Consider the following 15,864-nt stretch of genomic DNA (forward strand, 5'->3'; position numbering starts at 1 on the left):
GTTGGGGATCTTGTGTGGGCCTCGCCCATACCGTGTGGGCCCAGTGTTTCACGGACCTAATTGGAGCACTACCTGGACTACTATGCTTGGTATATATTTTGTACATGGTGTATATATATATTTTTGCCTACTTGATTTTAATAGATTACAATGGTTACACTCATTTTCTATTGTCTTTGTATTCTTCCGGGGGGGCTTGGGGGTGTAACTGTGATGTATCTATATGCATTAGTGTGTGTGTTGTAGTGGGTGAGGGTGGGGGTGGGGGTGTTGCGTGTGTGTGTCCGTGTTTTTTCCCTCCTCCCTCCCCTGTGTCGTAGGTGCAGTACTTACCGTGGCCTTCGCCGCCGGCGTTCGTGCTCCTGGTAGAGGAGCAGGAAGACTCTTGCAGGGAGAATTTGGAGTTCCGGGTCCATGGTGTCCTCGTTCCTCGTGGGGTGTATAGAGGTGAGTGTTTTCCCTTCGGAATTCCTGTTTCCGCTGTGTTTTTTTCCGCTGTGAATCCGCCCCAGAAAAGGTGGCGGATTGGTGGGTTGTAATACTGTGGGCGGTACATTGTCTTCCGCCTCGCTGTTGGCGGTGACCACCGCGCTGTTTGTCTGTACCGCCGTGGCCGTCGGAGTGTTAAAGTGGCTGTCTTTGTTGGCGGTTTCCGCCACGGTCGTAATTGCAAATTTTTTACCGCCGGCCTGTTGGCAGTCTTACCGCCGCTTTAACACCGTTCGCCAGGGTTGTAATGACCACCATAATCCCTTACCTAGGATATTGGGTATTACATCAAGATACAATTCGAATTGTGGGTACTATTTGAAATCTATAAAAAGATTGATTAGGCGTCCAGCAGATTTCCGAGTAATGTAGTCATTTCGAACATATGACCAGTATGTCCACTTCAGTAGTTTTGTGTGAGTTTTCTCAAGTTTATAGGGATTCTCCCAAAAATCAACTAGGCCCAGAGTGAAAAGCCATCTGGATACATGTTTTAACCATGGAATAGTAGCAGAGTTTGAGCACTTTAACAGTTCAAGGAGATAAATCTTGTATACCTCCAGTTCAGGGACTGTCCACAGCCTTACCCAGTATAATAGGGGTCTCAAGATAATCCGTTTAAGACCCAAGTCATGATATAAGGGAATCAATGGGGTACTAGGAGGGCATGCACATAAGGCCCTTGCAAAATTGTTCTCCCGATGGTGATCCGATTACTGTCAGAGGAGCCCCATATCTCAGCTCCATAAACAGCGGCTCCCTGCGCCTTGGCCACATATGTCTTTAATGCTGGGGACACGGCTTTAATTGTCGTACTCCTGTAAAAGCGGAGTATAGATGCTGCAGAAGTCCGGCGCTTTTTGCAACCTGTTCATCCCAGTGTAATTTATCTGTGAGCCTCACACCTAGGTAATCAATGGAGCTGACCTTATCCAAGGGATTGCCATCTAGGCTAATAGTACATTTATTTTGTGGCCCAGAGCGAAGTACCATCAATTTCGTTTTCTTAGAGTTGAGCTCCAACCCGTGGTTCTGACAAGAATTTGCAGGCCTATGGGGGTCTTGGAGATGAGAAGAGAGTCATCTGCAAAGAGTAGGAAGGATAGGGATTTTCTGTGCATTCAGGGTAGGAGCGTTGTTCTGGCATGCCATCAGACCCCGCACCCCCTCATTGATGAAAAGGGAAAACAAAATGGGTGCCAACACCAACCCTGGCGAGCACCCCTATTTATGGGGATTTTTTCTGTCAATTCGCCTTGGTTGCCCCCTCTCACTTGCACGTAAGTATCTTCATGTAAGCGCTTTAAAATTTGAATTATGCAAGCATTCTAGGTCGAAACCCCGCCTGAAGGGGGGAAAGGATCTGGTGGTCAGTTACCCAGCTCGTTAGTCTCCCCAGAAGTTGTTTGGCAAAGATCTTTTGTAAATTATCAATGAGACTAATCGGTCTGTAATTTATTGGAAAATTTGCATTACCCTTTTTGTAAATAGGAATGATTTTGGCCCCCTTCCACGTGGTAGGAATCTGTCCCCCCTTGGCAATTTTATTTGAAAGTGTGTTAATATACCAGGTCCATATAGCTGGTTCGGATCTATATAGGTCGCCTGGAATTTCATCTGGGCCCGGAGCTTTGCCAGATTTTAGGGAATGAATTGCATCTGCAGTTTTTTCTAAGGTAAAACAGATGTGGTCCTCGATGTCAACTTGAACCTTTATAACTGGGACATGAACACTATGTTGAAGATGGTGTGATGCAGAATTGTATTAACTTTAGCCTGGATGATGTTTAGTGAGTTGTGGTGGACAAGATGTGTTACCTGACGATGATGTTTCTTTTGTATGCTTGTTCTTCCTCTGCCTTGATGACATAGGGGGTGATTCCAACCCTGGCGGGCGGCGATAGCCGCCCGCCAGACGGGAACCGCCATTTGGCCGCCATGCGGCCCAAATGCCGCTGCCCCCATTTCAACATTCCCGCTGGGCCGGAGGGAATGAGGCCTGCAACACAGGAGCCGGCTCCGAATGGAGCCGGCGGTGTTGCGGCCGTGCAACGGGTGCAGTTGCACCCGTCGCGCTTTTCACTGTCTGCTAGGCAGACAGTGAAAAGCTGGCCGGGGCCCTGTTAGGGGACCCCTGCACTGCCCATGCCAGTGGCATGGGCAGTGCAGGGGCCCCCAGGGGCCCCAGGACACCCCTTACCGCCAGCCTCTTCCTGGCGGTGAAAACCGCCAGAAACAGGCTGGCGGTAAGGGGATCAGAATCCCCAGGGCAGCGCTGCTTGCAGTGCTGCCCTGGTGGATTCTCCCAGCCGGGGCAAAAACGGCAGAAAACCGCCGGCCCCGGCGGGGCGACCGCGGGGTCAGAATGGCATGTGAAGCACCGCCAGCCTGTTGGCGATGCTTCCGTCATTGGTGACCCTGGCGGTCCAAGACCGCCAGGGTCAGAATGACCCCCATAGTTCCTTCACATTTTAGCAGCCACATGAATCCAGCACAGAAGCGTGCTTTTGAAGAAAGAGTTGAACGGTACAGGCACATCTGTGCTGCCGAAAAAAGGTACTTCAGGATGGCCAGAAGGTATCAGAGTGAGAAAGCATTTGGGTCCTGGCAGGAATTTCCTCAGGGAGGACCGGCCAAACAGGCTGCAACCAGCACCCACATAAGTGGCAAGTCAAGGCAGAAGGACAGGGGTGGCTCTGCAGGTTTTGCCCCCTCAACATCTAAAGGCCCTACTCCAGCACTGTCCCTTAACCAGCCAAGTCCTGCAATCAAAGCTCCTACATTTGAACAGGAAATGCAGATGGACTGGCAGACCTAAAGTTGAGGTTGGACAAATTGGAGGGCAAATACTGATAAGATGTACAAGATGCTGAGGTACAACAAGAAGAAGGTCAAGATGCACTGATTTTGGACCCTCACTTGTCATCGTTCCCTTCCCCCTCTAGTTTTGACAACTATTTGTTATATTGTGTTTTAGATAGGTTGGCATAGGTTAGTTAGCATGTTGTTGGTTATTTTAGGACATGGTTTGTATAGTTAGGGGGTGGATATTTAGGCCTTTACTGTTTGGGGGTTTTATTTGGGGGAGAGGGTTATGCTCTTGGGTATATGTGTAAAAATTTTAAAAATGTAAAAGTTAAAAAAATACAAACAAAAATCTTTGTTTAGACAATAGGTTTAGTTAGTCAATGTTTAGCTGTAGTTACAGTTGTGGTTGTTGAATAATGTCTCTCAAGGGAGTTGGGTGGGTCAATGTTTATTGTGTGGTGTTACATGTAGAGGATAATGTAAGACAAGGTAGCTGTAGGGATACGTTATGATTAGATAGTGTAGGTTAGGTTAGTGTAGGTTAGTATGTAGTTTAGCAAATTATTGGGTAGAAATGTTTGGCATTATTAAATCTTGTTTTTTGCTCCAATATTGTCTCCATAATGATTAACTACCTGAGTTGTATCATGTCTGCACAGCTCCGTTTAGACAAATGCCTTTGGATGTGCATCCAGTAGTGATTTACATGTGTGACTATGTGTATCCTCCATGGCCAAGTACCTATCAGATTGGCAGCAGTATAACATCAGCTACTCAATACAATATTCAGCACTGTACATGGCACTCTGATTGTGCATGGATACACATCCTAAAACAGGTTATCTGACACCATCTATTTGTGTTGGTGAGTAATGTGACATTCATTGGTTAAAAATGTGGAACATTGCACTCCACCTCTTTTGGGAAATTGATACTGGCACACTCATGGCTGCCCCTCACAGTCTTATATATGTCTAATTTGATTGTCAAATCAATGTTGTACTGGTGCAATCATCCTAGATTTTTCCTAACACTGTGTTCTATATCATACAAGGCATTGCTAAACTTACATGGTACCTGTTTATTTACATGCTTGGGAGACTCAGAAAGTTTGCGCCTGTCTACAATGCTATCAGTCACCTTAATCATGTTTCAGTCAATATGTGTGGCTTGGTGTCTGACACAAAGGTATGCATTTCCTTTTGTTAAGTACTCAGTGTGTTGGCTTCACACAATGCATACATTTCAAACAGTTAATAGATCACAGACAAAAACAACACATATTTTACTTTACTAATGTATTTACATGTGCAATTTTGTTTTCAGATGATGTACAATGTATAGTATATTGAGCCTGTTGGACCTGGCTCTTTTTGCAGGGTCATCCCCAAATTATTTGCCTCCTTCCTCCTATTTGTCTTACCATTTTTTGGGCTTCAGCACTCTGGGCACATTACCCTTGCTAACCAGTGCTAAAGTGCATTTGCTCTCTGTGTAAATTGTATTGGTGATTGGTTTATCCATGAGTGGCATGTTTAATTTAAGTCTCTAGTAAAGTGCAGTAGAGGTGCCCAGGGCCTGTAAATCAAATGCTACTAGTGGGCCTGCAACATTGGTTGTGCCACCCACACGTCTAGCCCTGCAAACATGGCTCAGTCCTGCCTCTGCAGTGTCTGTGTGTGCGGTTTTAGCCTGCCAATTTAACATGGCAAGTGTACCCACTTGCCAGGTCAAAACATTCTCTTTAAACACATGTAAGGCACCCTTATGTGGGCCCTTGATAGCCCCATGGGCAGGGTGCAGTCTATGTTAATGGTGGGACATGTGTTGATGTGTTTTATGTGTCCTAACAGTGAAATACTGCCAAATTAGTTTTTCATGTTGCAAGGTCTATCTCTCTCATAGGTCAACTGGGGCTGCCTTTAAATATCTTTTAAGTGCAGTTTGGTGTCTTTGAACTCACAATTAAAAAATACATCATTTGGTGAAGTTGGTTATTAGATTGTTAGTTTGAAAATGCCACTTTTAGAAACTGGGAATTTTCTTGCATAAACCATTCTGTACCACTGCCTCCTTGTGTATTTCTTGCTTGGGTAAGACAGACAGTTGGGCTGTTTGTGAATCTCCACTAGACAGTGACAAAAAAGGGAGCTGGGGTGTAGCCTGCATATCCTGATGGCCATCTGGGCTAGAGTGTAGGGGGGAGAGGTCACGTACAACCTGAATGGGCTGTGCCTGCCCTTACTCAATGCAGTCTCCAACCCCCTGGTGTGAGTCTGGAGCCCAGCCTGGGCAAGCAGGATCTTGCGAACAACAGAGACTTTCCTTTGAAGTTTGCCTACTTCAAAGGCAGAAAGGGGTATAACTATTATACCCAAAACCCCAGACTTTAGATTATTTCTAGAACCTAGAGGAACCTCTGCAGAGGAGAAGAGCTGAAGAGCTAGAGGAGGAGTAGTGCCCCTTTGCCAGTGACTGTGCTTTGCTGTGTTGGCCTGCAGTTGCTGCTTCTGCCTGAAAGAGGACAAAGACTGGACGTTGTGGTATATTCCTGCTTGTGAAGAATCTCCAAAGGCTTATAGTGAGCTTGCCTCCTGTTTTGAAGTTGAAGGGCCATCAAAGACTTCCTGTGCCAGCACCTGGACTCTCTGCTTAGACTCGTGCCCTGCCAAGCGGTTCCCAATCCAGTCACTTGGCCCTCGAAAGGTGAAGCTGCTAGAACAAGGACTGAAATCCAAGCACAGGAAGCCATGCGTGGAAAATTTCAACACACCACCAGCAACGCAACTGTAAAAAAGGACACGCCACCCGCCTCACGGCTGAAATGGATGCACCACTTGCATTGCGGCTGCAAAAACGATGCAACACTACTTGGGGCTGCTGGAAATGCCGCAAACCCCACCCAGCGCAGTTTTCCATCACTGTGCGATTGGATTTCTAACGCATCATCGCTGGGCATCAAAAATCATCATGAACCTGCGCAAACCTGAGGTCCCCCATTCTAAAAATGACGCACGTTCTCACTTGCAAGTGAGAAAATGATGCATCGCTGACTTTTTCAATGCACCCTCGCCCGGGCAGCCTGGTTTTTGATTCAAACCAGGTATTTTGTGTAAAAACAACATTTCCATTGTTTTCTACGGAGTAAGACTCTATTTATTTTCAAAATTCATATCTTGGCTTGCGTATTTTGGATTTTTGTTGCTTTGGTGTTGGTTGATTAGATAAATATTACCAATTCTTCTAAACTGGTGTAGAGTATTCACTGTTTTACTGTGCGTGTTGGTACAAATACTTTACACCTTGCCTTTGAGGTAAGCCTGTCTGCCTGTGCCAAGCTACCAAGCAGGTGAGCAGGGGTTATCTAAGTTTGTATCTCCATTGCCCTGACTAGAGTGAGGTTCCCTGCTTAGACAGAGTGCAAACTGACTGCCGACTTGAGATCTAATTTCTAACAGAGACCATGGGAAATCCCAAGCCACTGAATGTCTAGTCAGAGTGCAAGTGAGAGGGACATGTCATGAGACATGTGTAGGAGAGGAGTGCATCTCTGAGGAGGTATTCACATTGCCAATAGGTAGGATTTGACACTATGACAGTCCATGCATGATAAGTCAAACGTGGTAGAGTGAAGAGGACTTGTAAGTAAGGTCCACACTGATATGACGAGACCACTTGTAGCTGATGTTACTCAGGAAGGTATCTCTTTGTGCACAATACCAACCATCCCCACTACACAGGCAACCCTGCAGCATGATGACATGGGAGCCACTTGTACAGCAGCACAGAGGGTAATCATAGACATGCCCCATATGTTGTGTATGATCACATTTGTGTCCATTCCCAATGGTGCATGGAAGCATATTCCAGTTCTTGCTGCTCTACCCTGTGAAACAGGCCTTGCATATGTCTCCCAATGAGTGTTACACATTGGCAGATGGCATAGTAGCAACAGTGAAGGGAGTGATGTCAGGGTTGAGAAATGGTCGGTGCATATAGGGGGGAATGTGTGAGCCCACCACTAGTGTTTGGCCATTATTGTGCCCCCATGCAACCCTTTTGCATGCATACAGTGTTTCCTATATGCCTCTCCCTTCTGCCATTTGTTAGTTACAAGATTGACCACCACTGTAACATACCGTGCATTTGTGGTAGTTCTGGAAAGGCTGCACTCTCCCATCCTGAGTCTCGGGTGACCACCTTCTCTGTGATGACCACTGCCACAATCTCCTCCAGCTCATCCTCATGTTCATTGGGTGCTGCCTTTCGGTTGCTGACCAGTCTCTCTTTAGCGGTGCTCTTGCAGTCATGCCAGCACTTCTTAGAGGCAGTCATAGTCCTCCTCACTTCTGCCATACTGTTGACTTTATCGACTATTGACTTCCATTTGGTCTCCTTCCTACGTATTGGCAATTTGGAGGTGACAAAGAGCTGGTGTTGGTGCTCTGTCTCCTCTCTGACCAAGATGTTATTCCCCTCACTGATATGACACTTCCTCTTCCTTTTCCCCTTCTCCTGTGATTCTGTTTGTCCACTTGTTGGCTGTTAGCTTGTACTTGTCTGATTAGGCATTCTATGGGGTCTCTCCCGACCTGCATTCTCCATCTTGGGTCCTTGAGGCTTCTGTTTGGCATTATTGCGGGCACTTTGTTGACACTATTGAAGCGAAAATGGCACTAGCATGATTAGCATGAAAAATGTGCTGCAAATCATATGAATGCCACTTTTGCAGCATAAGCATCATTTTTCTTTATGACCTGTTGCAGAGGTTAGCATCATTTCTTTTATGCTAGCCTTTCTTTAGCGCATTGGTACACCGTTTCATAAATATGGCACACACATGGCACTAAGGAAACTAATTGTACAGTGTTCAAATTGTTGATGCACAATTGTGCTAGCGCAGTTGTGCATGATTTTTCTTAAATTTGAGCCCTGCTTGCCAAACTCTAGACAAGAGAGTTTTTCTATTTGGCACTTCTACAACTCTTCAAGGCATGGTGTGCTGAATCTGAATAACTTGGAGACTATGACTGCCATGAAGATTTTTTCAGTGCTATGACGGACAGTATTCAGTGTTCAGTCTTTGCAAACTACTTGCAAATGTTAATAATAAGATTCAACAGGAGGAAAACAGTGCTGCGGAGATAGCAAAGGAGAGTTCACAAAGCAACCAAAGTTCTGGACCACTGAATCTAGATACTCTTGGGCAACCTATTATTTAAAATGAAGTAGCAATAGCCATGAATGAGGTGGAAACAGCAATTCAGCACGCAAGACAGGAAAATACTTGGTTGCACAACTGAGTGACAAACAGAAAGAAATGCTTATTGAGGTAAAAGATAACACAGAGCATGGATTCATGCATGAGAAAAAAGAATGCAAATGCTCTTCGGTTAAGTCAATACTATTATATATTACCTGTCAAGATGGCACTGGGAAAAACTTCTTAATTTAAGTTCTACAGAAGAATACAGAATCAAACATTTGGGTAGTAACAGCACTAACTTGATTAGCTGCACACAGCCATAAGGGAACTACTTTACATCGACTACTTATGCTACCTGTTGAACATGCCATAAACCGGAAGACCAGCAGTTATCTGGTGAAGCTTGTCATGAGGTATCAAGAGTATTAAAGCAACTGAAGCTTTCAATCATTAATGAGGTGAGTATGGTTTAAAACTTAATACTTTCCTTCATACACTTAAGAATGCAACAGGTTTTAAAAACTGAGTATGAAGTACTGTTTAGAGGAAAGAATGTAATTGTCTTTGGTGGCCTACTACTACTTACCTCCCTGAAAGGACAGCCTGTATTTAAGATGCTTCTCCATAGTGAAACACAAAATTCTTTGGGAACTATAGGCAATGTAAACATTTGGTTAAATGTCTAATACAAGGAACTAGTGAAGAATATATGTCAGGCATTTGATGTGGAATATGGAAATATTCTGAAGGGCTTTTAGTATGCATTCTGACAAAGGAGGGGAAATGTACTTTAGAGAGTCGACTTATCAAGAAACTATTTCCATGTCACCTCACAGCAGCACAGCTAATGTATAACTTCATTAAAGAAGAGAAATTCATAGTCTGTTTAATGCCTGATTTTCAAGAGTGCTCCAACTTTAACGAATAATTACTGAAGCTGGAAGTAAAGAAGGCATTTTGGAAATTAAAGCTATTGACAAAATAGAACACCAGGGAATGGCAACACTGCGTACTGAAAAACTACAGAAACTGTAGAGTAATTTTGCGGCATGATTTAAATGTTGAGGAAGAGGTAGGAAATGTTGTTATGGGTAAAGGTATTGATTTCATTATTTTCCAAATAGGGATGATGTTGATTATTGAGCTGTCCACTGTAATCCCAGATTGATGTGAAACCGATTGGCCAATTTACTGTACACTTTTATCTTGTAAAGGAGTTATATGTAAGATGGCAGCAACCCCCACTCAGCCCAGCGTATGCTGAACTACACATAAATCTCAAGGTTTAAGTATAGACAGAGTTTTATTATTATTGGATGTACAGTATTTAAAGAAGGTATGTCATAAAAAGCATGATCTCGAGTTAGAGCATTGTTCAGTTTATTTTTGTTTGAATGTGATGATAGGAAAGTTAGGGCCAGGTATATGAAAGCTTTTTGCATTCGCAAACAGTGCGAATGCCCGTTTGCAAATGCAAAAAGCCAGTTCAGAATGTATGAAAGACATTCTGAACGCAATTTTAAGGAATAGTAAAATTAGCGATTCCTTAAAATTGCAACCTTGTTTAGCGAGTCGCAAATTGCGACTCTCTAAATAAGAAATCACAAATAAGGATTCCTTATTTGCAATTTCTAAGCACATGTAAGAAGCAATTCCTAAATGCGAATTGGGCATTTAGGAATCGCTATTTACCACCAAGTTGAACTTGGTGGTAACCATGTGCAAAATTTAAAAATGCATTTAAAATGCATTTTTAAAATGTACATGTAAAACACACATGCCCTTTTGGCATGTGTGCACCTTACATGTTGCAAAAAATTATTTTGGGGTGCAGCAGAGGGGGCCTTAGGCCCCAGGCACCCTGGGGTTTTGTATTTCCAAAATTGCGATTTCTGGTTAAGAAATCGCAATTTTGGAAATGCCAAAAAATCTACAGGCCCATAGGTGCGAATTGGGCCGGTATCGCAATTTGCGATTCGGTAATAGCATTTGCGATTTTTAAGAAATCGCTATTACCGATTCGCAAATGTGATCCATTGCATTTTGCAAGTCAGAAATAGCGATTTCTTAAAAATCGCTATTTCCGACTCGCAAAAGGCCTCCTTGATACATCTGGCCCTAAGTGCTGATACAAGCCTTGTAAGAGAGTACAATTGGTTAAGAAGTCTAAATGCTCCTCATTTAGGTCAGTATCCGATTTATGAGAAACAGATATTCTGTCTGAAGTGGAAGCTTGCATAAGAGTTGAAGGACGTTCATGAAAAGAAGGAAAACAAGGACAAGCTAGAAGGTGTTAAGAAGAAAAAAGTGGAAAAAAGGTATCAACTGCTATGCAAATGGTGTCCTCAATGTACTCTTTCATTGACTACATTGCAATTCAACAAAAAACAAATAACAGATTGTGTTCTACACTGTATCATTTGCTCCAATGTTTACTCAGTGATAGGAGCCATTCGACACCTTGTAGATACATAAAGTGGATCTGTAGTATTTTCTCTCAACAATTAACGAGGTGCTCAAGACTTTATAATGGTCATCCTTGGAGTTTTCGAAGAAGAAGAAGTACACATTGAAGTTATAAGTTATCTGAACTAAGCTACAAATGGAACCATGACTGTGAAGATGATTCTTTTATATCCACCACTTACATAAATTCTGAGCAATGTCTATATGAAACACAACTGGATCACAAAACTGTGCATTTTGACAGATTGATTTAAAATGCAAACCAGAATATGACCTTCCCAAATTGTAGATCAGATTATGTCTACATTGTATCCACAAAGAACCATAAAATGCCTTATACTGTTACAATGATTCAGAGCAGCTGGATCTAAATTGGAAACTGTTAGAAATGGGGTCTTTGGTTGGCAGTCAGATTAACCCCTATCCAAGCAAGGACCCTCACTCTAGTCAGGGTAAGTCACACACAATCCAAATTATCCTGTGCCCACCCTCTGGTAGCTTGGCACTGATCAGTCAGGCTTAACTTAGAAGGCAATGTGTAAAGTATTTGTGCAATAAATCATACAATAACACAATATAGCACCACAAAAATACACCACAGAGTGTTTTGAAAAATATATAATATTTAACTGGATATTTGCAGGTCAAAACGATAAAAGATGCAATAAGAAATTGTAGAGATATCACCGCCCGCCAGGCGGGAACCGCCATTTGGCCGCCATGCGGCCAAAATACCGCTGCCCCCATTTCAACATTCCCGCTGGGCCAGCGGGCGCTAACCAAGTTAGCGCCCGCCGGCCCAGCGGGAATGAGGCCTGCAACACAGGAGCCGGCTCCGAATGGAGCCGGCGGTGTTGCGGCCGTGCGACTGGTGCAGTTGCACCCCTCGCGCTTTTCACTGTCTGCTAGGCAGACAGTGAAAAGCTGGCCGGGGCCCTGTTAGGGGACACATGCACTGCCCATGCCAGTGGCATGGGCAGTGCAGGGGCCCCCAGGGGCCCCAGGACACCCCTTACCGCCAGCCTCTTCCTGGCGGTGAAAACCGCCAGAAACAGGCTGGCGGTAAGGGGGTCAGGATCCCCAGGGCAGCGCTGCTTGCAGCGCTGCCCTGGCGGAATCTCCCAGCCGGGGCAAAAACGGCGGAAAACCGCCGGCCCCGGTAAGGCGACCGCGGCTTTACCGCCTCGGTCAGAATGGCATGTGAAGCACCGCCAGCCTGTTGGTGGTGCTTCCGTCATTCGTGACCCTGGCGGTCCAAGACCGCCAGGGTCAGAATGACCCCCTAAGTGTCTTTAAAAAGCAAACAAAGGTGGTCATTTTAACCTCGGCGGTAAAAGGCACTTACCGCCGTTCAGAAGACCGCCATAACACCGCCGCGGCCGCGGTAAACCACCACGGTCATTCTGACCCACAACAGTCAAACCGCCAAAATACAGACATCCACAAAAGTCCGCCACACCAAAGGGCAGCGAGAAACTGGCGATGACCAAACCTCCACCGTCACGCCAACAGAAATACGGCCACACTATCACGACACACGAATCCACGCAGCGGTCTTTCAACCGCAGTATTCCATTGGCGGTACACACCGCCGTGCTCACAATACACATACATTTACAAAATACAACCACATTGGACAATACAAAATACACACACCTGAGACACATACACACACCACTCCCACACACCCATTACAATATAAAATACACACCCACATCACCCACAAACCTCCACTCCTAGAGATTCGTGAACACGCACCGAGAAAAGACATCCGAGCACCCAGACGCCCAATTCACTGTCACCCAGCAATATTTGCACGCACTTCACACAACACAACAATACACATCACCACACTTAGCACCACACAATCCACCCTACACATCACCCACACCACCCCATGGCACCGCAAAGACACCCCAGGTTCTCTGATGATGAACTCAGGGTCATGGTGGAGGAAATTATACGAGTAGAGCCACAGCTGTTCGGGGCACAGGTGCAGCACACCACCATTGCCAGGAAGTTGGAGCTATGGAGCAGAATAGTGGACAGGGTCAACGCTGTGGGACAGCACCCAAGAAATCGGGACGACATCAGGAAGAGGTGGAACGACCTACGGGGGTAGGTGCGTTCCATGGTATCCAGGCACAACATCGCGGTGCAGCGGACTGGCGGCGGACCCCCACCTCCTCCCCCAGAATTTACAACATGGGAGGAGCAAGTCTTGAACATCCTGCATCCTGAGGGCCTCGCTGGAGTAGGCGGGGGAATGGACTCTGGTAAGTCAAATCTTAACTAGTTCTTCCCCCCACCCCACCTGCATCCCAACTCATACCCCCACCCTCACCCTCACCCCCATCACATCCTACTCCTTGCAACTGTCTCACCATCACAACCCACCCATCCCAACACCTACCCCTGCATGCGTCCACAAAGCATGGACACCCATCACCTAAGCATGCCCACTGCACATACACATACAACCCCCCTCCCCCAACCACCGTCACAACAGCCCCCACAAAGGAATGCCAGCACTGGGGTACACGGGCACCCACCAATTGCACGCTATGACACACACAGAAGCAATAACCATACTTTTATACCCCTGCAGGACCCGAATGCCACGTCACCGCGCAGGAGGGTCCACAAATGTCCACTCCACCCCCAGAAGAGGCCCACAGTGAGGACAGCAGCTCTGTCTCCCTGGATCTAGATGACCAGCCCGGTCCATCGGGGACCTCGGGACAGTCGGTTCCCCTCACACAGCCACAGGCCACAGTAGACCTTCCCCCCTCTGGGAACACCAGCACAGCACCCACCCAGTGGGCCCATACCTCTGTCCCCAGGACATGTCAATCAGCGGTGTGTCCACCACTACAGGGAACCCTGGCTAACCCAACACCCCAACAACAACAGGGACCTGGGGGCAGTGGTAGTGGGCACACGGTCCAGGGGACAGAGGCCCAGGGAAACAGGGGAACTGGGAGGGCTGCTGTGCGACAGGGGGGGAACAGGCCCAGGGAGCCCACTCTCCACGAGGCCCTCTCCTCCATCATGGGAGCATACCACCGCTTCCAGGAGACGATGGCGACGGTCCTGGCCAGGTTTCAGGAGATCCAGCTTCTGCAGGAGCAACAGTATATGGGGTTCAGGGAGGAACTAAGAAACATAAATTCCGCCATGGGTACCATCTTAGTGGCCCTGAATGAGGTAGTCACCACATTGCGGGACACTGTGGCACCTCAAAGGGCCCCTGACACTAGCATGCACCAAGAACTGCCTACCACCTCTGCCGGCGCTGGTGGACAGGAGGCCCCGACACAAGACCAACAGGCCACCAGAACCCCACCCCCTGCAGAAGGAGAACCACCCCGCAAGCAGGCCCTGAGATCCAGGAAGAAGACAGAGTAAGATGTCAAGACCCCCGCCAGCAAAGGATACCGCCCTGATTGTCATCCCACTGTCCCACATTGTCACCCTGTCCAACCTTAAACTGCCCCTGCTCCACTTCCCACAGGCATTTGGACAATGCACCTGTGAAACTGATAGTCTGGACTCTGCCATGGACAATCCTCCACCATCACCCCTCACCGATTTGCAACCACCCATCCAATTTAGAGCACTTGAATAAAAACACTTATTGCACAAAACAATCTGGAGTCTGGCTGTGATTTAGAACAAATGTATTAGACATGACCGTGCCAAAATGTTCATTCACATTGTGATGCTAACAAACCGCTGTCACACAGCTGTAGTCCATGGGGAAACAAAGCAGATGTCACGCAGTGGGGCCCACATCTCTGAAAACGGAAGGGAAAGTCACAACACAGTTACCATACACTGGGGGAAAAAGTCAGACAGTAGAGAGGTAGGAGTCATTAAGTAAATGTAATATGCCGGTGTGTACTCTTACCTGTGTGTCACTGAAAATACTGCTGTATTACTGTGTTCCTGTTCTCTATGTCGTCCTCTTCGGCTTCCTCCTCTTCACTCTCCACAGGCTCCACAGCTGCTACAACACCACCATCTGGACCATCCTCCTGCAGAAAAGGCACCTGGTGGCGCAAAGCCAGGTTGTGAAGCATACAGCAGGCCATGATGATCTGGCACACCTTCTTTGGTGAGTAAATTAGGGATCCACCTGTCATATGGAGGCAGCGGAACCTGGCCTTCAGGAGGCCAAAGGTTCGCTCGATCACCCTCCTAGTCCACCCATGGGCCTCATTGTACCGTTCTTCTGCCCTTGTCCTGGGATTCCTCACTGGGGTCAGTAGCCTTGACAGGTTGGGGTAACCAGAGTCCCCTAATGGCCACACACGGTGCCTCTGGAGTTGACCCATCACATACGGGATGCTGCTATTCCGCAGGATGTAGGCGCCATGCACTGACCCAGGGAACTTGGCATTAACATGGGAGATGTACTGGTCAGCCAAACACACCATCTGTACATTCATGGAATGATAACTCTTCCTGTTCCTGTACACCTGTTCACTCCTGCTGGGGGGGACCAAAGCAACATGTGTCCCATTAATGGCACCTATGATGTTGGGGATATGTCCAAGGACATAGAAATCACCCTTCACTGTAGGCAAATCCCCCACCTCAGGGAAAACGATGTAGCTCCGCATGTGTTTCAGCAGGGCAGACAACACTCTGGACAACACCTTGGAAAACATAGGCTGGGACATCCCTGATAATATGGCCACTGTTGTTTGAAATTTCCCACTTGCTAAGAAATGGAGTACTGACAGTACCTGCACTAGAGGGGGGATCCCTGTGGGTTGGCGGATGGGTGACATCAGGTCTGGCTCCAGCTGGGCACACAGTTCCTGTATAGTGGCTCGGTTAAGCCTGTATGTCAGTATGACATGTCGTTCCTCCATTGTCGACAGGTCCAC

Source organism: Pleurodeles waltl, chromosome 6, assembly GCF_031143425.1.
Source record: "Pleurodeles waltl isolate 20211129_DDA chromosome 6, aPleWal1.hap1.20221129, whole genome shotgun sequence".
NCBI lineage: Eukaryota > Metazoa > Chordata > Amphibia > Caudata > Salamandridae > Pleurodeles > Pleurodeles waltl.